The following is a 25,225-nucleotide window of genomic DNA, read 5'->3' as shown; positions in this document are numbered from 1 at the left end:
CCGATCGAACGCATCTGGGATGTGATTCCCGGAATTTGCGGGAATTAGATGACGTATGTGCAGTTGTGCTGCCGCCAACTTCCTCCAGCGACCTACCAAGGCCTCATTGCTTCCATGCCACAATACGTCGCCGCTGTTATCTGACAAGGAGACGGCACGACCGTGGGGTCTGGGATTTGTCCGCAATTGTGTGTGGTGAAAGAGGACCCCTAATACCTCACGTGGTTAAAATATTAGGACGCAATACTCGGAAAATCCCGAGAAAAATCGATCCAAAGTTTCTTAGGTGCCTTATGAATATACACTCCTGGAAATGGAAAAAAGAACACATTGACACCGGTGTGTCAGACCCACCATACTTGCTCCGGACACTGCGAGAGGGCTGTACAAGCAATGATCACACGCACGGCACAGCGGACACACCAGGAACCGCGGTGTTGGCCGTCGAATGGCGCTAGCTGCGCAGCGTTTGTGCACCGCCGCCGTCAGTGTCAGCCAGTTTGCCGTGGCATACGGAGCTCCATCGCAGTCTTTAACACTGGTAGCATGCCGCGACACCGTGGACGTGAACCGTATGTGCAGTTGACGGACTTTGAGCGAGGGCGTATAGTGGGCATGCGGGAGGCCGGGTGGACGTACCGCCGAATTGCTCAACACGTGGGGCGTGAGGTCTCCACAGTACATCGATGTTGTCGCCAGTGGTCGGCGGAAGGTGCACGTGCCCGTCGACCTGGGACCGGACCGGCAAGGGAACTTGCTGTTCCAACAGGACAATGCACGTCCGCATGTATCCCGTGCCACCCAACGTGCTCTAGAAGGTGTAAGTCAACTACCCTGGCCAGCAAGATCTCCGGATCTGTCCCCCATTGAGCATGTTTGGGACTGGATGAAGCGTCGTCTCACGCGGTCTGCACGTCCAGCACGAACGCTGGTCCAACTGAGGCGCCAGGTGGAAATGGCATGGCAAGCCGTTCCACAGGACTACATCCAGCATCTCTACGATCGTCTCCATGGGAGAATAGCAGCCTGCATTGCTGCGAAAGGTGGATATACACTGCACTAGTGCCGACGTTGTGCATGCTCTGTTGCCTGTGTCTATGAGCCTGTGGTTCTGTCAGTGTGATCATGTGATGTATCTGACCCCAGGAATGTGTCAATAAAGTTTCCCCTTCCTGGGACAATGAATTCACGGTGTTCTTATTTCAATTTCCAGGAGTGTAACATGTTAGTCCACTGCCGAGCAGTCGTCTGGCCTACATAGTTAGCGCTCGGACCCTTACGCCATAGGTCTCGGGTTCGGTTCCTCCTCCGGCACTCTTTTTTCTTCTGTCGCTTGCAAAATTGCAGCGCATTGTTACAGGAGAATCGTGAAATTAATTCCCGGGAAGACTGTATAAAAATTCATTCTATAATTCACCATCAATTATCGTCACCAATATTCCGAGGCATGTTTCAATATCCCTTGTTTGCCTCAAAATTGTCAGAAACTCGAAACATTTTCGTAGATGTTAATGGGGCATGTTTTTGTACAGATTTAAGGCAAACGCCCTGTGATTGTAAAAAATCCGCTTTTATATGTTAAGCAAGATGTCGCAAAAATTATTGCTTTGTTTGTTTTTACGATAATTACCACTGCGGTTCTTGTTTATAATTATTATATGTATAAAATATGAATGTTTTCCAATCGACTTTGTTATTATGATTAAAAAGGCAATGTTCCTCCTCATATACTTTACAATGAGAAATGGAAAACCCACCCCCATGAATTGTGTTGTTGGACAAAAAGAAAATAATTTTTATTCAATAATGAAACTAATTTGTTAAAGATAATGTAGGTTTGGGAAATTTTCTGAATAATTGGTGGACTATCGAAAGAATATGAAACAGAAGAAAAAAAATCCAGAGGCTGAATCGAACACGAGACCTCTGGCGTAAGAATCCGAGCACTAAACACCTAGGCCAGACGGCGGCTCGGCAGTGTACTCACATTTTATACTCATAAGGCAACTAACAAACTTTGGATGGATTTTTCCCGGGATTTTCCGGGTAGTGCGTCCTAATATTTTAACCATGTGAGGTGGCTCACCACACAAAATTGCGGACCACATGGTCGTGTCGTCTCCTTGTGATCCAAAGATGGACATACCATATGAGCTATGTGGTTAGAACGTTCTGGCTGATCAGTGTGTGTGTGTGTGTGTGTGTGTGTGTGTGTGTGTGTGTGTGTGTGTGTGTGAGAGAGAGAGAGAGAGAGAGAGAGAGAGAGAGAGAGAAATATTATCACTATAGAGATGATGACACATTAAGTTGCTATCTAGCATCTTTTGTGCAAATATAGTAATTATGCATAAAGCCTTCAGTACCCAGATAAACACCACCACAAAATGGGTATCCTGACCAACACATCAGAATCATATCCTGTCACTTGAAATATAAATGTGAATTAACTGAAACAAAACATTATCATTGTCACATCCCTTACTGAAACCCTCTCTGGATCCAATGCCTGCAGCCCCATGACACTCCAGATGCAAAACATTTGCCTTACTTATACTTGTTTACTTTTCATTCAATCTGTCATAGGTTGATTTGCTTTTTCCCCTAACTGGCTTTTAGCACTTTTCACTATTCAGTTCATATAGTCTTCTCACAAAAATATGACGATCAATCCATGACTGAAAATGACCTGTACATGTATCCCAACACTTTTCAACAAACTGACCAAGGGGGAAAGAAATGTTAGAGCAACTTGACACCGAGAAGGAGAGCACTGAAAATTTCAGCACATATTTCTATGGTTTCTGTAACATACTATTTTTGATGTAACTTTAACTTTTTTAGCGATACTTAGAAGTTACTGAAATGATGTCCACTATAATTTCACAGTTCCTCGCTCACTTTCTAGAAGCAGTTTCCCATATATTCCCAGTAACAGGAGCTACCCAACTAAATGATTAGCTAACCCGAACTGCTGTAATGGGGTGATTTTGGACAGTGCAAATATTTTATTAAAACAGAATAGATACAACATGGACTCTGCCAAAATTACTTAACTTGGAGGAACACAGTTTTTATTTCTTTGGTATGAATTCTGTCTGAAGATTTGAACACCCAGCATGGACAAAAACATTGTTACATTCTTCACTTCCTGCAAGATTATAAAAAAAATGAGACCAAACTTTTCTTTAGAAAGAATGGATATCAGTATACAAAAAGAGTAAAATTAGCACAAGTAAATGTGCAAAGGTGTGCTGAAAAGTAATATCTCTGAATTTTTTATACAGAAACATGTAAGACTTTCACGATGAAATATGCGTTATTACCATTCTACACCTTTATTCTTTAGGTCTCCACATTAGCAGCCTTCTGCTACAAGAGGGCTTCAATTGAAGCATGTAATATGGCAGTGTGTAACACACTTATGTTGCTGCTTGAGAAACAATTTCAAATTTGAAAAGTTTGTCTACACATGGAGCATATTGGAAACAGATGGAGGCAGGACCTTGCATTGAGATAAAGATAGCTGATATCTATTTCCCGAGCTGTTAACCTTAGGTGTGCCTGATCACACTGTTTCCAGTACACACAGAAAATTAAAACTTTGTGCGAGGTTCCGCTAATGTGCCACATGGCATAGTGACATGGTTAAATGTACATGGTTACTAAACTCTAAATTTTCATTTTCTACTGTATCAACACTTGGTTCCTACAACTGTAATGGCCCTATTTTGTTCAAGAAATTATATCAAGAGGTTATCTGTATTTTGCAATTTTTTCATGTACTGCAGTGTCATGTAACTCTGTGGCCCAATGGTATAAAAATATGTAATTGTTCATAAATCTTGCATTGGAGTGACTACTCATAAGCCATCACCTAAATATAAGCCACTCAATTTTGGGATAGGGTGGAGGTGGGGGTGCAAGTGGGGTGGGGTGGAGGGGGGGGGGGTTGAGTGGGAGTGGGTGTGGTGTGGGTGTGGTGGCTGGGGTGGGGGGTAGAAGAAGATAAGAACTCAGTGGATCAAAATTGATGCCACATTAACCATTTACGAAAGTGGTTCACAATATGGTCACTCTCAACTACATATTTTTATGACGCAATGTAAATAAATTACACAGATATCATTTGCCACAGATGTCAATGTTAACTTCACTATCAGTATTTCTGCCTCCCCCCCCCCTTCCTCCCTCCCTCTGCAGTAACTGCTAACATTACAGCAATTCTTTGTTTTCATTACCAGTTATTCTAAATGAGATAATTTTTATCACTGTCACACTGCTCAGCACATCCCACAAGACAGGTTTCAAGGATAAGAGTGCCACTGCCACATTTGGATTACATGACACTGGAAGTTGACAAGTATCTTGGCCATAATCTCCTGGCAGGCTCGGTGCAAATGTCGTACATTGCTGGAAAGATGGGCCACTTGTATGTACAGGCCTGTGCACCTATCAGTTCTCCCACTGATTTCTGTCTGTGGTACGTTTAAGCCTTCGACATTTCCAAGGCCTTTAAACTGAGTAGATTTTCTTTATGGAATGGCAGTTTGCAGCTTAATTGCCAGTTTGATCCAACACCACACATTACGGTACACATTAGATTTGTCCCAAGCACACTTGTTGCCATTTCTGTTAGATAGACCCTTTGCATAATGAATAATTATGGGTTTGAAATTTGTATTGTAATTGTAATGAATTTTGAAGTTTGTTTATTTTCTTTTGACGTTGCTCTCATGGTGAAAATTAAAATTTACTCATTATTTAGAGAAAACTGTGCCTGCCGTGCCATGTAAAATAACGGGATTGTGAACATCACCTAAACGAAATGTCAAGAAACAAAGATGATTACTTTGTTACCTCACATACAATGAGAAATTCCCAATTACTAGCTGACATTACTACGAGTTATGCACTATGGTCGCGCATTTGCCTGAAACACCATTGACTAACAATATATAGTTTAATATATTTCTGACAGAAGAACAGCTGAAGAATTGCACAGATAAATTAATAAGCAAGTGAGAAGGGATTTGATGATTGATTAGACAGTGGAAATGGGAGTCCAAACTGAGGTGCCCTTCTTTATGTATGGCCACCCTAGGAACAACAATCTTGAAGCTTTCCTCCGCAAGTGATAAACTACTCCACAGTGAAAAAAACCATCTAGTGGTTGAAAATGCTCATACTGCAACACATTTAGTCAAAAAGGAGACAATGTACCTCATGGTGACATCTACAAATTTCATTGTGTATGAAGATTTTTGTCAGAAGTTCCTTGCAACATATTGAGGGACACTGCTGAAGTGGCCATAAAACTGAAAATATTTAAAGGTCATTAAGAAGATCATCAAATATATTCCACACCATTATTTGCATCAGTTGCACTGGACTCACATTCAGAATTAAAGAGGTAGAAACCCCTGTCCTGCCATCTGGAAATAAGGTTTCCAATAAGGTCTTTGAATCACCTAAGGCAAATATTGGAATGGTTTCTTTGAAAAGGCCATAACCTATTTCTTTTCTCATCCTTGGTCAATTCACACATTTCTATCTATAATAAACTAATTTTTAATGACATAAAACCTTAACCTGCCTTCCTTCTACATGGTACATCTTGTTGAGTGAATAAGTGAGGACACTTTCACAGACACATGATGAGCATCTGACAAGATCACAGAAGGCAGAATTTTGCAGTATCACAGGGGAAAGGATGAAAGTATGCAGAAGATATAATTCTGAAGCCCCAATAAATTCAGTTAGCTGCAGACTAGTGGAAATGTGTGGAAGAGATGGCAAGGACAACAGCACCTCAAGACTGGATCAGTTTACAGGAATGTTACAACTAAACACTTTTCAACTTAATCACTTCCAAAACACAAGCATATAAATGTGTTGAAAAGAAAACATCACAAGCACATATAGCATGTATGTGGTGAAAGAACTTGATCTGTGCACTGACGAGAACTCGCAATCAATATGCCGCACTAGATAGATGCCAAACAGGATGTTTTATTTTTGTTCATTGAGTGGTGGTACCTGGCTGGTCCAGTATATTACTGCATGTTGTTCTGTACTAAGCCCATAGTACTGGCTGTGCTTGGTATAAGTGCATCACCGTACTTATTGTATTGCAGCCTGTACCTTTCAATACATTACTGGGTGTTTAAGAATTTTTAAATTATGACAATGACATATTTTAGAGACTATTCATCATGACCACTGGTGAATATTCCAAGAGACTGTCACATGACATATATTATGTATATGTTTTAGCCTAACGTGCGTGCTGTTGAACTATAGGTCGTCAGAGTATGTTCATATATAACAAAACCCACAGTGGCTTTATCAATGCACTGAAATAAAAACTGTAGTAGTTTTCTTGACATTTATTAAGCAGGTGATCATAATGTTTTGGCACATCAGTGTATTTTATGTAATTTAAATGCAAATAGAAAAGTATGGATACCATAAATGTCTCCAATGCATTGTTCTGAATGTACATTGCTATTATGTACAGTTGATGTGTTTTTATGTTTCCTTAATTTTCTCTAAGCAGATTTTATACTTCTGAAAAAAAATGTATTTATACTTATTTTGAACATCTTTATTTAAGACTTTTCCATGGCAAGTGTCTTCAATTGTCATTTCTCAAAAATAGCACAGCTGCTGATAAATACACACCATGATAGACAGACAGACTAAGTGATTCAATCCAGAATCTAAAACTGATGCAAGTATATTATTCATGTATCCATCAACACCTCAGGAACCATCTAAAAATAATAAAAGGCTAATCTAATTAATATTCAGCGGATGCTGATGAAATACTAGATGCTATAATCAAAACAAGTGAAAAATTTATGGTAAAATCAATAGTAAACATCATAAACTAGTCATTTGAGACGTGTATTTCCAAATAGACAAAAAACCTGTAACAGTGCACTCTCTGGAGACATAGGGTGCCGAAGATGAAATCGCTGACTATAGGCTAGTGTCACCTTTGTCAAGCTTCAGCAAAATTATGGAGAGATTAGCAGCCTGTTTGAGAAAGGAGATTGACTCACAACATGGGTTCAAGCCTGGAAAATCCTGCCAGATGGCAATTTTTACTTCAGATAGGATAACCAGCAGTCTGTAGCAGTTTGCTGATGACACTGTAGTGTATGCGAAAGTGTCATCTTTGAAGGACTGTGCACGAGGATACATGATGAGTTGGATAGAATTTCTATCTGATGTTATGACTGGTAGCTTGCTCCAAATGTGGGAAAATAAGAAATTTTTAATCATACATATTCATGACACCATGAGGTAGGAGATGCATGCACTCGTACACAATACACTTACATATGCTGTTAGAATTCTCACTCAAAATATAAGTTGCTCATTGATGATGACAAGGTACAGGGTGACAGTTATTAAACTACATATCATAACTTCTGAACAGTTTGCATTAGGATGTTCAAATTGCGCAGTTGGCCACGGAGCATGAAGAGAATTAGTATGAGCGTGTGTCTTCTTGTTGTCAGCCATTTTCACATAAAAATGCCATGATACACGAAAATTGGTGCATTTGAAGACAGAGAATCTGCATTTCATGATCAAAAAGTCTCTTCACCCTCAACTGTATGGTGTGCAAAGTCCGGTCGTGGAATAATTGGTGTGACATTCATTGATGGCTCAGTGACTACCACATGGTACATGAAGATTTGGAAGATCATTTCATCCCCATTATCCAAAGTGACCCTGATTTTGATAATATGTGGTTCACCCAAGACAGAGCTCAAGCACATCGAAGCAGGAGTGTGTGTGATGTATTGGAGGAGCACTTTGGGGGTCGCATTCTGGCTCTGTGGTACCCAGAGGCTACTGGTGTGGGCCTCAATTGGTCACCATATTCTCCGGATCTCAACAGATGTGACTTCTCCTTGTGGCGCTATATTAAAGACCAGGTGAACAGCAATCACCCCAAAACCATTGCTGAGCTAAAACAGTCTTTCAAGATGTCATCAACAGCATCAATGTTCTGATACTTCTGCAGGTCATGCAAAATTTCGCCATACGTCTGCAACACATCATCGTCAATGATGGCAGACATGTCGAACATGTCATAACCTAAATTCAAATATATGTAGTGATGTTTACATGTTGAATAAAGTGTGTGTATGCTGCAGTTTGTAAATAATTTACATTTCTTCATATAGTTCAATAACTGTCACCCTGTACTGTGGCAATCAGCAGTTGCCATTGTCACATGGGGGGGGGGGGGGGGGAGATCCAACAATTTGAAAAATAAATAAGTAAATAAATAAATAAAAAGAAAAAGAATACAGAAAAAGATTGTCAGAATGATAAAGCAAGGTAAATGAAATAAGCCCTGTAGACCATTATTTAAAATTCTGCAAGTATCTTCAAACATAACTATGATCTTCACTTATAAGAAGCTAGGCAGAGACTTTAACTTACAGCTAAACATAGTAAGTACAAATATATGCAAGAGAGAATATGTTACACTACCATATGCCTTCTTATTTGAAATACATACTACCACTGAATACATTTAAAGTAAAGCTTAAAAACTTCTTGCTGGACCATTGTTCATACTCTGTATTAACTACATTATCACTTCGTTCACTGTGCAGTATGTTTATCCACCTCTGTAGTGGAGGTCACTAACACAAACATGTGGTGGCGCTCAACTCTGAGGTAAGAAATCTCTCATGAATTTAGGGCATGTGACACTGTTGATGGTGATCTGTGTGTCCGATGGGGATGTTCAGCTCATTAACCCCCTTGGTGTTATTCAAGAGGAGTATGCAGTGTGTCAGCACTGGTTTCATCCTTTCCCTTCCCTTCATCCATGACAACACAAACCCAACACTACACTGTAAAAGCACTCATCATAGTCATCCAAACAAAACAGATACACACTTGACATGCATAACAGATCGGAGGAAGTCAATGGCAAACCATCTCCACTAGTACCTTGCATGAGCAGAATTCCTGCATCTGCTCGCACTATGCGCAATCTCTGAGTATTTATTATATTTTATATTATTTTTACATTATTATTAACTTTATGTTGAACTTTTAGACTCATTTATTAAAAACTTTAACTAAAAATTAATTGTATTACCTTTGGCTTGTTGTATACTGTTGTGTCCAAATAACTCATGAAAATAATTTACTCAATCAAACCAAAATTAAATAAACCATTCCAATCAAGAACAGGGCAGTTAAATAGCAAAAAGTTATTCTTTTCTGTTTCCTTTGCTTCCTTTTCAATATTTTAACCACCTATCAAAAGTAAATACTGTCACTCAGACAGCTTAATTTTATAATAGTTTATTAAATGACATTTCTTACATGAGGTTTTTAACAGCACAGCTGCAGCACAAAATGAGGTGGACCCCAAAGTGTTTTGTTAAATATATTCTTGGAATACATGGACAAGCAATGAAATAGGACAAAATTATTTAAATAATTCTCATTCTTTATTTACTTAAAAAGAAAAATGCTAGGAGTAACAGATTTTTTTATGAAATTATCACCACACTTTTTTATTATTTCCAAGAGAAAATGTTTAAAATTAATTTTGTTACAAATAATTTTAATGCATTCATTTTCCCTTTGCTACGTAAATTAAGGAGTGCAGAAAATGTTTCACCTCAAATCAGGAACTGCTGGGTACCACAACAACATGGCTTGAAAAACAGTTGACAGTAATTCTTGCCTTTTTTGTAATTGATTGTACACAACCTTTTTCTGATGTTGACTTTTTCTTTTTTAACTTCTGGTCCCCTCCCCTGCAGAGGAGTGCAGAAAATGTTTCACCTCAAATGAGGAACTGCTGGGTACCACAACAACATGGCTTGAAAAACAGTTGACAGTAATTCTTGCCTTTTTTGTAATTGATTGTACACCTTTTTCTGATGTTGACTTTTTCTTTTTTAACTTCTGGTCCCCTCCCCTGCACCTTTCAGTGTATTCTGGGTTATGATACTTACACATTTTTATTGGTCTTCTCCATTTATTCCATAATTCACAACTGTCTCTCAGAACAATGTAATTGGCAGCTAGTTGACCCTCATCATAAATCTAAGAGACGGACCAGGGGTGTTATGCCAGCCGAGCATTATTCATATGGAATTTTTCACACACTGCTTTATAAATTTTGAACTGTTTCTCCAGTTCATCCAAAAACACACAAACTTAATAGGATTAACTATTATCAGTAAAGACTAAAAGTTTTACAAAGTTACCAAAAATGTCTTCCTACGCTAATCAATTGTACAAAGTTTTATGATCTGTGACAGTAAGTGATACGTTTACAATAAGGTACAACTGATACATAAAAGTCAATAGTTATGCATGGCTGATGTGGAAGCTGACATTAATTTGCTATTGCACTTGTACTGAAGAAATGTCTACCGCATACTGTGATGGAATTTAAGGCAACAAACAAGAGAACAGCTTATCTGACACTGCTACAAAAATGCTTCCACATTACTCAAGTCAGTTCTTCTACCCTAACTGAGAACAAAAATGGCAATGGAAAGGATGACTTCTGCGAAATCCTGGAAAATATTTTGTTGCTTTTGCCATTAGCTTAGCAACTTCCAATTATTTAGTTGAACTTGGAGCCACAACCAAAACAAATTTTCTGAATGACAATAATGTGCCGCACTAGCTGTTGTTACTTGGATTAAAACATTTTTTCCCTGTAGTGTTTATTACTGTAAAATTTTCAGGTGCCCATTAAAAGAACATAAAACAGTTAAGCCAAAACCTACATAGGTTGTGCATTGTTAATATCCAATGGGTGGCCAGATTATCTCAGAGCAATTCAAGCAACATTTGGTGCCATGTTTATTTTAAAAGTCACACCATCCCACAGCATTTTAACAATGTATGAACAATATAAATTTTGACTGTAGCTCAAGTATGTACATTTAAGGGGTAATAATATACATTTGAAAATCACTAAAAACCCAGAACTTTACATACTACAAAATAAAAGGCTATTTTAATCCAAATATTGACAGTCAATTTGGCATATTTTAGTCATTCAGAAATCTTAGTAACTATTGCAGTCTTCTGAATCATGTCGTCAGGAATGTTACCGCATAAGGAGTTTCATCAATGAATGTGCATGTCACCAGATGGGAATACAATAAATCAAACTGGCTGTGGGGCCATTAACAAGAGATTCCAGGACTGTACAAAAGATTTGGAGCAGATTACAAAATAGACAACTTTCTAGTCATTAGCAAGATGGATTTTAAACTGAAAATTGTGTACAGGAGAGGCAACAAAAGGCCAATCAGTACAAACGGTAAGAAATAGGTCTCAACTACAAGCTGCAAATAAGGAATCATAATGATAATTTAGAAGAAAAAGGTGACGTAGAATGGTCAACAGCAAGTACAGGGTAATGACATACCAGTGACTGGTAACAGCAGAAACGGAAAGCAGAAGGGTAAGTGGTGGATTAATTATGCATGTCAAGATGCAACTGAAGTAAAGAGGAAATTGTGGAATTAAATGGCTAGATGAAATTATAAATAACAGAAGAATGAATGTTTCTTGGAGGCTACAAGAGAAACACAAAGCCTTGTAAACATGTAAATGCTGAAGTACATGATTTAGGTCTTGAGAATGACAGTCCAACAATGCAAGGGGCAGCTTTTGGGCAGTCAAAACCACCATAATTGATACTCAGAAGATAGTGGAATATCCAGTGTAAGAAGAAGAATGTCACAAGATAGTGGAATGGAAAGAGGAAGGAGATGTAGCGCCAGTGACCACATATGAGTCAAAGGGCACCATCAGTCACAGGAACAAAAATGCATCTGAAGGGAATGGAATTGTGGCAGAATGGCTGAAAGTTGAGGGAGATGTGCTGCACTGTGAGATACTGCACCTTATATACAGGTCCTGCAACACTTACAATTCCTGATGAATGGATAGGAGCTCTGATAAACCTTGTCTGCAAAACAGGCCACAAGACAGGCTGCAAAACATATCAATGTATATTGCTCCTTATCATGATAAATGTAATGTTCTTGATAATTTTATGAGACAGACTTGAAAAATCTGTGGAGCACATCTTCAGGAACATCACACAAGCTTTTGCAAGGAGCAGTCAACTATGGACTCTGACACAGCATAAGCACAATTTTGACTTGAATGCCCTGTTTGTAAAGAACACTTGTCATCAACCTTGTTTATAAAGTACACCTATCTTCAATCCAATGTTTGGTTTCAACACCACAGTTCCATTGACATTTAAAAACAAGGCACTTGACAGCAGTCACTGACAGGGCCAAAATGTTATCACAAAAAAGTTTAATATAACCAAAAAGGTGATAAACCTAATAAAAAGTGCATATTAGTATCAAAGCTGCAAATTCTGTCTGAGAGATTTCAGTTTCAATGCTGACTCAGGCAGAATGATGCAATACACCCATTATTGTTTAATCATGTAATGGATCATTAAGCACACACATGAACTGTACAGTGATATAGAAGTGAATGGATATCATATGAATTAGACATTTGTTTGAAGGTTAAAATACAAACAGAATGGAAAACTTTTACAGTCTCGGAAAGACTCTGAGACCCAGCACTTTGTTACATGAAGAAAGGTAAGCATACACATCCATATCACCATATGCCAAATTGTAATCTACAGCTTGGAAACAAACTACTAGGCATGTGTGTATGGGGGAAAAAGCTTCAAGATCTTCAAAACGAGGGTGATGAGCAGAATTTTTGGAATGCTTAAAGATGGACAAATAAAGAATTTTATGATATGAGGAATATAAATCTGATTACACACATTATAAAACAATATCAATTTTGGTCAGCTGACCGTGTAGCTTAGATATCTGAAAATGCAACTAACATTACTGTGACAATGGAAATTCGTACCATTATCTTGGTAGACTCAGACCACATTGGCTGGATGAGATGGACAATGATCTAATCTAGCTGAGAGTTTCAGATGACTCAATGGAGGAAGCTCTAAATCAAAGGACATGCAAGCAATATGTAATGCCACTGTCTGGTCTTCAGAGCCTGTGATCACTGGGTGATGACAATAATGATGTATGCCAGTAAAACGTGTGATGTACAAGACTCCTTAAGCAAAGATGTATAATGAAATAAGACCCCACTGATGGACTAAACTGTAAAACACAAAAAAATTGGTACTTGTATAATTCACAAAGAGCTTTCATACAAGCATCCAGTTTGTACATGTTTGAACAAGGTGAAGGATTAATCACAAATCGCACTTCTGACAGCCATTTATGAGTCCATTAATAAGGCTCGCTTCAAGATATATAGTCTTAGTTCTTAACTCAATGCCAGTCAATAAACTACATTTAACGTTGTGCTCGTGATCAAGGAAACATTAAATTATATATTTAAAACACATATTTGTGTATGTTTTCTTTGTCACTTCCAAAAGCATCTACCAAAGAATGGAAGAAGAAAGCTCCACCAAACATGAGAGCCTTACAACAGAAGAAAGGCTAAGTTCCATTAGCAATAATAAGAGGAAGTGTCACCTACCTATAGTGCCTTATATCAGACACAGTCTGAGTTGAGGTGGAAATCACATACAGTGAAATTGAACATTTATATGCACCACGCAATTAAAGATGAAACTGCTTCTGCAGAAAGTCAACAAATGGTGCCTATCATTAAATATTTGATTGCTCATTTCCACACAATATTCTGCAAACGTGGGCGACAAACGAAATACGGATTTCAACCAGGAACTTCAACATAATTGCCTGATCAGAGATCGAAGTCCTCGATTTCTGCCAATTAAGAATAAGGATCAAAAGGGAAAAAAGTGTGAATGGTGCTTTAACTGCCCTTACGGCCACCACCACAGTCATATGCTAACAGACTTGAGGGCAACTCAAAACCTTTACAAACAAAGTAAACAGTTCCAGCAATTCTTGTACATTTTCAAACTGAAGATACCACACCTACTTTTCTCCAGGTTAAACAAGTAAAAGCAACTGTAGACTAAGAAATATACCACAGATCTGGATCCTCGTCACAGATGTTTGATACTATTGTGTAGAATGATCAAAGACAAATTAATGAATAAAAATGTAGAATGAGGGAATCCAGAAATTTATTGCACATATTACATGCACAAACACAAGACTGTTGCTGAACAGAAATAGAAGGATGAAAATAAAAAGAAATAAGGAACTTGCAAGAGACAAATATGCAAAAATAAGTGAAGAAAAAAAAGATAACACCATAATAAAGCTACAAGGTCTGAGATTCCGTATTAATATCAAAGTTCTGGTACCAATTATGAAAATGCCACAGTATTAGTGATGGGCTCAGTAAAACCTATATCTGCACTACCTGGAAAAAAAAAAAAAAAAAAAAAAAAAAAGTGAAGCACCCAGAAGGGGAGGAGGAAATGAATTGGAACTTAATAGGTTGGGAAGATACATGATGATGTGACGCTATTTCAGTGGTCACAAAAATCAAGTCGAATTTACAAAGAACTTAGCAGTAAGTGCCTACTTATCAGTATGACATTGCACTTCCTCTGGCCTGGATGTGTGCACTGATTCACTTGAGAAGACTGCCATAAAGCCATAGTATCCTCTCTTGAGGCTAGTTTTCCCACAACTGTTGTAACTGGTCCTCAATATCCTGAATACTGGTATCGGGACGGAGTTGACATCCAAAGTGGAAGCTGGTCCCACATACAATCTATTGAGGATAGATGTGGGATATCTTTAGCCACGGGAGTACCTCGACATCATGCAGATAGCTCCATCGAGATGGCCGAAATAATAACACCATACCTCTCGAAACACTGACAGAATGGGGCTTCTCACCAGATCGTCGTCTTACTTGCTGACAGTGGACGTCGGGGTTGGTGGGAGCGGTTACTTTACTGCAGAATGGAGATTTATTGCTCGACTCAATGCCTCCCCCCATGAACCATGGACCTTGCCGTTGGTGGGGAGGCTTGCGTGCCTCAGCGATACAGATAGCCGTACCGTAGGTGCAACCACAACGGAGGGGTATCTATTGAGAGGCCAGACAAACGTGTGGTTCCTGAAGAGGGGCAGCAGCCTTTTCAGTAGTTGCAAGGGCAACAGTCTGGATGATTGACTGATCTGGCCTTGCAACAATAACCAAAACGGCCTTGCTGTGCTGGTACTGCGAACGGCTGAAAGCAAGGGGAAACTACGGCCATAATCTTTCCCGAGGACATGCAGCTTTACTGTATAATTAAATGATGATGGCGTCCTCTTGGGTAAAATATTCCGGAGGTAAAATAGTCCCCCATTCGGATCTCCGGGCGGGGACTACTCAAGAGGACGTCGTTATCAGGAGAAAGAAAACTGGCGATCTACGGATAGGAGCGTGGAATATCAGATCCCTTAATCGGGCAGGTAGGTTAGAAAATTTAAAAAGGGAAATGGATAGGTTAAAGTTAGATATAGGGGGAATTAGTGAAGTTCGGTGGCAGGAGGAACAAGATTTTTGGTCAAGTGACAACAGGGTTATAAACACAAAATCAAATAGGGTAATGCAGGAGTAGGTTTAATAATGAATAGGAAAATAGGAATGCGGGTAAGCTACTACAAACAGCATAGTGAACGCATTATTGTGGCCAAGATAGATACGAAGCCCACACCTACTACAGTAGTACAAGTTTATATGCCAACTAGCTCTGCAGATGACGAAGAAATTGAAGAAATGTATGATCAAATAAAAGAAATTATTCAGATTGTGAAGGGTGACAAAAATTTAATAGTCATGAGTGACTGGAATTCGGTAGTAGGAAAAGGGAGAGAAGAAAACGTAGTAGGTAAATATGGATTGGGGCTAAGAAATGAAAGAGGAAGCCGCCTGGTAGAATTTTGCACAGTGCACAACTTAATCATAGCTAACACTTGGTTTAAGAATCATGAAAGAAGGTTGTATACATGGAAGAACTCTGAAGATACTAAAAGGTATCAGATAGATTATATAATGGTAAGACATATCCAGGGGCAGATGTGGACTCTGACCACAATCTATTGGTTATGACCTGTAGATTAAAACTGAAGAAACTGCAAAAAGGTGGGAATTTAAGGAGATGGGACCTGGATAAACTGAAAGAACCAGAGGTTGTACAGAGTTTCAGGGAGAGCATAAGGGAACAATTGACAGGAATGGGGGAAATAAATACAGTAGAAGAAGAATGGGTACTTTAGAGGGATGAAGCAGTGAAGGCAGCAGAGGATCAAGTAGGTAAAAAGACGAGGGCTAGTAGAAATCCTTGGGTAACAGACGAAATACTGAATTTAACTGATGAAAGGAGAAAATATAAAAATACAGTAAATGAAGCAGGCAAAAAGGAATACAAACGTCTCAAAAATGAGATTGACAGGAAGTGCAAAATGGCTAATCAGGGATGGCTAGAGGACAACTGTAAGGATGTAGAGGCTTATCTCACTAGGGGTAAGAGAGATACTGCCTACAGGAAAATTAAAGAGACCTTTGGAGATAAGAGAACCACTTGTATGAACATCAAGAGCTCAGATGGAAACCCAGTTCTAAGCAAAGAAGGGAAAGCAGAAAGGTGGAAGGAGTACAAAGAGGGTCTATACAAGGGCGACGTACTTGAGGACTATATTATGGAAATGGAAGAGGATATAGATGAAGATGAAATGGGAGATACGATACTGCGTGAAGAGTTTGACAGGGCACTGAAAGACCTGAGTCAAAACAAGGCCCCCGGAGTACACAACATTCCATTGGAACTACTGACGGCCTTGGGAGAGTCAGTCCTGACAAAACTCTACCATCTGGTGAGCAAGATGTATGAGACAGGCGAAATACCCTCAGACTTCAAGAAGAATATAATAATTCCAATCCCAAAGAAAGCAGGTGTTGACAGATGTGAAAATTACTGAACAATCAGTCTAATAAGCCACAGCTGCAAAATGCTAACGCGAATTCTTTACAGACGAATGGAAAAACTAGTAGAAGCCAACCTCGGGGAAGATCAGTTTGGATTCCGTAGGAATATTGGAACACGAGAGGCAATACTGACCCTACGACTTATCTTAGAAGCTAGATTAAGGAAAGTCAAACCTACGTTTCTAGCATTTGCAGACTTAGGGAACACTTTTCACAATGTTGATTTAAATACTCTCTTTCAAATTCTGAAGGTAGCAGGGGTAAAATACAGGGAGCGAAAAGCTATTTACAATTTGCACAGAAACCAGACGGCAGTTATAAGAGTCGAGGGACATGAAAGGGAAGCAGTGGTTGGGAAGGGAGTGAGACAGGGTTGCAGTCTCCCCGATGTTATTCAATCTGTATATTGAGCAAGCAGTGAAGAAAACAAAAGAAACATTTGGAGTTGGTATTAAAATCCATGGAGAAGAAATAAAAATGTTGAGGTTCGCCGATGACATCGTAATTCTGTCAGAGACAGCAAAGGACTTGGAAGAGCAGTTGAACGGAATGGATAGTGTCTTGAAGGGAGGATATAAGATGAATATTAACAAAAGCAAAATGAGGATAATGGAATGTAGTCGAATTAAGTCGGGTGATGCTGAGTGAATTAGGTTAGGAAATGAGACAATTAAAGTAGTAAAGGAGTTTTGCTATTTGGGGAGCAAACTAAATGATGATGGTCGAAGTAGAGAGGATATAAAATGTAGACTGGCAATGGCAAGGAAAGCGTTTCTGAAGAAGAGAAATTTGTTAACATCGAGTATAGATTTAAGTGTCAGGAAGTCATTTCTGAAAGTATTTGTATGAAGTGTAGCCGTGTATGGCAGTGCAACATGGATGATAACTAGTCTGGACAAGAAGAGAATAGAAGCTTTCGAAATGTGGTGCTACAGAAGAATGCTGAAGATTAAATGGATAGATCACATAACTAATGAGGAAGTATTGAATAGGATTGGAGAGAAGAGAAGTTTGTGGCACAACTTGACTAGAAGAAGGGATCGGTTGGTAGGACATGTCCTGAGGCATCAAGGGATCACCAATTTAGTATTAGAGGGCAGCGTGGAGGGTAAAAATCGTAGAGGGAGACCAAGAGATGAATACGCTAAGCAGATTCAGAAGGATGTAGGTTGCAGTAGGTACTGGGAGATGAAGAAGCTTGCACAAGATAGAGTAGCATGGAGAGCTGCATCAAAGCAGTCTCAGGGCTGAAGACCACAACAACAACAACAATGCAGTGCCACTCATCAGCAGTGCGTTATTCCTGGTTGTAACACTATTCTGAACACAGCTATTTGTGTTGTGTTAGTGGCAGTCTAGGCACAAGACAGTAATTCCCTAGAACAGATGCAGCTAGCGTGGCATAACGTAGACTGTTCCACGGGATCCACTACTTGTTTGCAGAAGAGATGATGTACTCGGTGCACAATAAAGTGATCCTCATTTGCGTCAGGATCACACGGTCGACCAATTCTTTGTCCATGGGTGTGCCTGCTCTAACATTGCTGCGCAGTCCAACGCAGGGCAACTGTCACAGCCAAACACCCCACATACCTGGATATTGTGCAAATCAAACAGCCACCCACAATGAGGACCTGTCCAAACTCTGTATTGTGCTGATAACGCCATCTCACAAGAGTATGTGTCAACTCCATATCTTTCGCAGTGATCATTTGACATATGGCACTGTTATGCATCTTATGTACCCTGATGGGCTCGGTAACCACACTCGGCAGGAACACTGCTAATGCACCATGACGGTGTGTACATGTCCAAAGTTACATTGACATCTGACCGTGTCTTACAGGCACTTCATATTTTTTTTGTCAGGAAGTGTGTTGTGAGACCGCAGTTTTTTTCATTGAGACTTCACTATCTGTTGTAACAAATGGAAAAGAATGTGGGCATTTGGTAGCCTTGGAAACAGCCAGCACTAACTTGCAAGTTACATCTATATTTTGCAGAACTGGGAAGTGTGTGTCCATTGTCTAATTCAGATAAAGACCTTTCTGGGCAAAAGCTTATTTGTTTCACCATCTTTTTGTTGCACCTCTCTGCAACCTGATGTCTCCACTATACTGTGAGTAAAAATCTATCCTCCTAAGAATGTTGTCATTATTCCATCCTGGATTTTCCATTGTTTGATTTCATCTCCATTTTCCCCTTCATGTTTTTGCTGAAATTCTCAAAAATAGTACATACAAGATGACAACTTAGTTTTTCACAGCAACATTCTTGAATATTTGCTTTACACAGAGTTGAATCCTGAGCTTTTGATGACTTCGTCATAGTCATTGTCATCATCATCATCATTCTTGTGGGGACATTTCAGTAGGCAGTGGCAGATGGGATCTAAGATATGCAACAAATAACTTTTTGTCAGTGAACGTATTGCCAAGAAGAATGTTACCAAGCCAATCCCATGTACACTGCATTGACCTATTATTTGTTCTGTTGAAGCAGAAGCAGTTGTGCAGCCAGCGTGTGTCCATTTCAAAAGACAATTTAACTTCAAGAAAGCCCAATGGGAAAATTTCACACAAGAATTTGACATCAAAGTCCTAAAATTTGATCCACCAATGGAGATGTATGACAAACTTGTTAAATCAGTTCGAGTCACTTCATGAAAATATATTCTCGAGAGGATGCAGACAGAAGTATATCCTGAGACTTGATGAGGACTCTGAGGCTGTGATGCAGAGGTACGGACAATTATTTGATGATGACCCAGTTTGTGAGGAAACAATACAATCTGGTGAATACATCCTGCATACTGTATCAGCTTCCAGAAGTAATAAAATGATATCAGAAAGCATGGAAATTATTGAAGATCCCAACAATGACCCAACCATTGCTGCTCCTGATCTCTCAAAGATATTTCTCAACTGAACTGCCCATCTTCTGAATTGTAAGACAAAAGGAAGATCTACAAACTCCAAAACTCCTAAGATATGCTGACAAGAAAGACCTTGGTGCTCCTTTTGTCTTAGAAGGACTGAATATAGTATTAAAGTCTATGAAAAACAATATAGCTGCAGATAATGACCCAGAAACAACAGAACAAATTAAAATTTTTGGACCTTCTACAACATAGTAGATATTAAATCTTATGAACACATGTATTTCAAAATTGCAAATTCCTCGGATCTGATGCAAAGCCGAAGTAGTAGCACTTCTAAAGCCCAGAAAAGAGCCAAGAGAACCAAAATACTTTCAAAAGTTTCACTTCTCTGTCATTTGTATAAGACACAGGAAATGTTGATTCTAAATGGTTTATTACAGTACGTCAACAAAAGCCTCAAAAAAGAGAAGTCAGACTTTCGCCCAGGAAGGTCTTGTAATGGAGAGATCCTTAACTTGGTACAACACACTGAGTCTAGTTATGAAACAGGTCAAGTCACAGGTCTGTCTTTCACTAATCTCACAGCAGCTTATTATACAGTTTACAATACAGTTAACAACAACAAGCTGGTTATAAAAGTGGATTCAGTCACAAATGATTATCATTTAACACAGTTCACCCAATGCTTGGTGCACAATAGCAAATACTTTGTCACATTGAAAAATAACAAAAATCAATGGAGTATTAAGGAAAATGGACTCCCTCAGGGAAATGTTTGTTCTCACTGTTGTACAACACCTACACAAATGACCATCCAAGTGTTAACTGAATGAACTTCATATGATTCTGTATACAATGTATTATATTTCAGACTGCAATGTATAAAAAGAATTTGTGTGTTACAATCGATATGTACTAACAGTTAAAATTACTCTTTTTTTTTAATTACTCTTTTTACGAAACTCTGGCATATTTGAAAATCGTATTATTAATTGCACAATCTAATGCTAATTATTAAATTTATTTCTGGATTCATTTACAAAATAATGATATATTTTGTCAAGAAAGTATGTAAACTATTTTGCTTTGTAAACTCTTTGGAATATTGTTAGTTTTTGTCTACAGCAATGTAATTTGAATATTACGTGGAAACTGTAAAAACAGTGTGATATTTAATAAGAATAAAATTCAAGAAATATACAGGCAAATCTTCATCAGTTATTTAATCAGGCACCCACAATGTTAAATCAAAACTTCAGCTACAAGAATGCACCCCTGGACGCAAGACTTGAAGCCAATAACAAGAAGAGAAAATGAAGCTAAGTAAATAAGTTTCTCTTTTGTATAGCTTATGCCTCTCGAAGCTTTTGAAACTAATGAAGACACTATGAAACATTTAATAGTGATGTGTGGGAGGGTAAGATTACAGACTGGACCATTTACTTATGGTGGTCATGCAGCAAACTGCTGCCCAGGCAAAAGTTTCGAGGAGCTGGCGATATAACTTACAAGAAATGTTGAAGAGCCAGCCAAGTACTATGATGCCATACACCTGAAGCAAAATTCCCAGAAACACCCAAGTTTGTGATTTCACCTATGATATAGGGAAACTTAAGGGTGGGAGGTGCTCTGAACACTTGCGCCAGCACTATGTCTCTGCAATGGAATATTTTGCACCAATCTGCCAATATTCTGTACATGCCAAACAAGTTCACATAGCTGTCTGTTACCAACACCTATAAGTAATGTCTACCAAATTATGGGTATAGCACTACCAAGTATTTTGAGGAAAGCAGCTACAGAAGTGGGGAAGAAGAAACAGGAAACTATTCCCAGACATCCCATTTGGATACGAGGACTGACAACCTAGACCCACATCAAGAAAGAGATTCATGCAGACAACTACAGCAATTCTTTCGTCTCCCAGAACTTGTCACGTGGAGCTTTGGCAAGATTCTATACCTGAGGCACATTGAGTGAATGCACGAGAAAAAACAGTCGGAGGCTCACACCTACCTTACAGGACATGAAAGACTCTGAATAGGGTGGGAAATGGGGTGTCATGGTGCAAAGTGCCACGAAATAGTGCTTCAGCAGTCATTACGGAATTTGCCAGTGTGGTGACTGGCAGGATCATCATCATTTACTATTCTGCAGGAACATGATTTCGCTGCAGCTAACAAAATAGCAGTAAAAACTGTCGAATACTGGGATCGCCACAGAATATGAAGAGAATTATCTTGCTATTTTATTGTTTGTTTTTCTTTATCTTCCTATTTGCATTTCATAAATTGGTGTTTTAAATACAAATAGTTGTATTTTTGTTGTTATTACTTTCTGTCTTTTCTTTACTGATTTTCTCTGAAGTGGATACTTTGCATATAATCGATTTTCATTACAGTATGTTATTCCAGTCCTGTCAGTATTCTAATAATTTCATGTCCTAGGCACGTAAAATAAAGAATTAAATAAATAAATAAGTATTTTAATTGGCCACATTATGTCATGGGAGTCACCGAAAGCTGAAGATTAAGTACAAATCTGATGCAGCAAGAACTCATTCATAAACATAAGATGTTTCAACTTCCTTCTGCTTTATCTGTCATTTCAGTCTATCTCTTTATATACACATCATTCAGAAGCTACAACTTCGTGGACTGATCACTGATACGAAAATCCTCACTATACGGGATTGTATATGGATGCACCACAAAATGAAACTGACACACATGAAGACTACATACACAGAAAACCGAGCAAAACATTTTTTCAGAATATGAATACTATGACACTGTATGTCATTTGATGGTCTCAGACTGTATATTTTGCTTAAGCCCACTTAATACTGAAGTAATGTGTAATATTCTGGGTAAACTGTGGAGCAAATCTGTGATCATTTTGATAGCAGAAAAAAGTATGATTAATAGAAGGTGTACAGCAAAGATCGCCACACTAAGAAAAACTATCACTTCCATGTTCTTACATACTAGATAATGTAATTATTACAAAAGAAAAATTAAATAGTAACAGTCCACCTTGCAACCATAATTAATCTGTACACAACTACTGCATAATGTAAATAAATGATGTATGCATACAAGAGAAAATTCTGGCTTATCATAGAAAGGCATACTCCATCCCAACATAGGACTAACGCATTACCCAAATCCACAAAAATGATAATGAACAGACAAGATTTCACAACTATGAATGATTATCTGGCCAAACACTTCTACAAAGTAAAGGAGTACCTAGAAAAATAAACTGTAGCACCTATTACAATTTTATCTGAACAGGGTATAGAGTAATAAAATATTGTGTAATATTGCTTTTTGCTAAAAAGATCAAAATTAAGGACTAGCCCAATACCGTTTATAAACTCTGAAGTCCTACTAGATACACAGGACCAATAAATAAACACTCCGAGGCTTGTTATTATCATCAAACTTCGCATTAAGTTACATTCCTCGAATTAAATAGTGGCGGGGGTGTAGCTTTGTATACAGCATCGAGTGTTAGGGAGGTAGATTCATCGTAAAAACAAAAAATTTCTACAGTTTTCAAAGAAGAACTCTCAGGCTGGTCATCCCTAGTCAACCAATGTGACACGAGATACAATCAAAATAAAACGTACGGCTTACAAAGCCTTGTCAGTCCAACTTAACAATGTCATAGCAACTAACGCTATTTGTAACCATTTCTAACCCCCTAAATGACGTCTTACTTTAAATTTTATAGTCGTTTCCTACATAGGGCCTATCAAACACTTTATTCCCCCGGTTCACTTTGCATTAACTGTAATAACTGCTCTACGACATCCACAAGAAAGTATAAAGTAAAAAAGATGTCTGGGACTACTATAGTAAATTCTTGTGTCTGCATAAACAATGTCTTCTTGAACATTCAAGTCGTACAACACGAACTTTTTCAAGACGCAACGTGCGTACAACACACATCGTGAAGCTTATCTCTGTAAAAGAATGCAACAAACCGACTATCGCGAAATAAATACACGACTGATGAGCATTATCTAAAATTGTGTGTGTCTGGACGTAACAAAAAGTGACGTAATTATTTTCAGCAAAAAAAAAAAAAAAAAAAAAAAAAAAATTGTCGTTGGTAATATCAAGTAAACATGTCAAATATCGACGCTTCATTATAAAAATACACAGAACAGAGGTACATGCCTATTGCATAATTTTTAAACGGTACGTATAATATTACTTACATAAACAACATAACATACCACAACACGCTGACAGCTACAGGTGTTCCAAAGTTACCACTCAAGAAACACAAACGAAGCAGCTCTCGCTTGTTCACTAGTGTAATCGTTGAAACTTTTGCACATATCGATATTAGTTTCGTTGTCCTCAGTTATTTTCTGGGCACATTCTAATTTCTATTTTCTTCTACAGTTTTTATCGTCTACATCTCTCTCTAATACCGTGATGTCTTAACAGATGCCCTGTCATCCTAACCGTTGTTCTTGTCAATGTTTTCCATAAATTCCGTTCCTCGTCAATTCTGCGGAAAACCTCCTCCTCCCTTACCTTATCAGTCCACCCAAATTTCAACATTTTTCTGTAGCACCACATCTCAAATGCTTCGATTTTCTTCTTTTCGGGGTTTTTCACTACCATACGAAGCTGAGCTATAAACGTATATTCTCAGAAATTTCTTCCTCAAATTAAGGCCAATGTTTGAAAGTAGACTTCTCTTGGCCAGGAATGCCCTTTTTGCCAGTGCTAGTCTGCTTTTTATGTTCTCCTTGCTCCGTCCGTCATGGGTTATTGTGCAACCTAGGCAGCAGAACTCCTTAACTTGATCCACTTCCTGATAACCAAATCGGATGTTAAGCTTCTCGCTGTTATCATTTCTGCTATTTCTCATTACTTTCGTTCTTCTTCGATTTACTCTAAATCCATATTGTGTACTCATTAGACTGTTCGTTCTATTCAGCAGATTTGTAATCGTTCTTCACTTTTACTGAGGATAGCAATGTCGTCAGCGACTCTTATCATTCATATCCTTTCACCTTGAATTTTAATTCCAGTCTCTAATCATTCTTTTATTTATGTGTCAGTAGTGGCAAAAGGCTACACTCCTGTCTTACACTCTTTGTAATCCGAGAACTTCGTTTTGGTCTTCTACTGTTCCCTCTTAGTTTTTGTATGTATTGAATATTACCCGTCTTTCTGTGTAGCTTACCCCTATTTCCCTCAGACTTTCGAACATCTTGCACCATTTGCATTCCTTAACGCTTTTTCGAGGTCAACATATCCTAAGAACGTGTCTTGGTTTTTTTTTTTTTTTTTATTCTTGCTTCCATTATAACCCGCAACGCCAGAATTGCCTCTCTGGTGTCTTTACCTTCTTACCTTT

General features: G+C 38.5%; 1 protein-coding gene across 3 annotated transcripts in view; it reads right to left on the bottom strand.

Annotated features, from left to right (window-relative positions):
* Positions 1 to 24,137, bottom strand: part of LOC126298395 (ligand of Numb protein X 2-like) — a 524,161-nt gene extending 500,024 nt beyond the window's left edge. The window contains exon 1 of one of the 3 annotated variants that reach the window (XM_049989706.1): positions 24,087 to 24,137. The gene's annotated coding sequence lies outside the window, so the exon portion shown is untranslated. Of the gene's footprint in view, positions 1 to 24,068 lie in introns of all 3 variants that reach the window. The other 2 variants (XM_049989703.1, XM_049989704.1) reach the window with 2 other exon arrangements.
* Positions 24,138 to 25,225: the final 1,088 nt, after the last annotated feature.

This window comes from Schistocerca gregaria, chromosome X (assembly GCF_023897955.1).
Source record: "Schistocerca gregaria isolate iqSchGreg1 chromosome X, iqSchGreg1.2, whole genome shotgun sequence".
Classification (NCBI taxonomy): Eukaryota; Metazoa; Arthropoda; class Insecta; order Orthoptera; family Acrididae; genus Schistocerca; species Schistocerca gregaria.
This window is presented reverse-complemented; position numbering and strand designations above follow the sequence as displayed.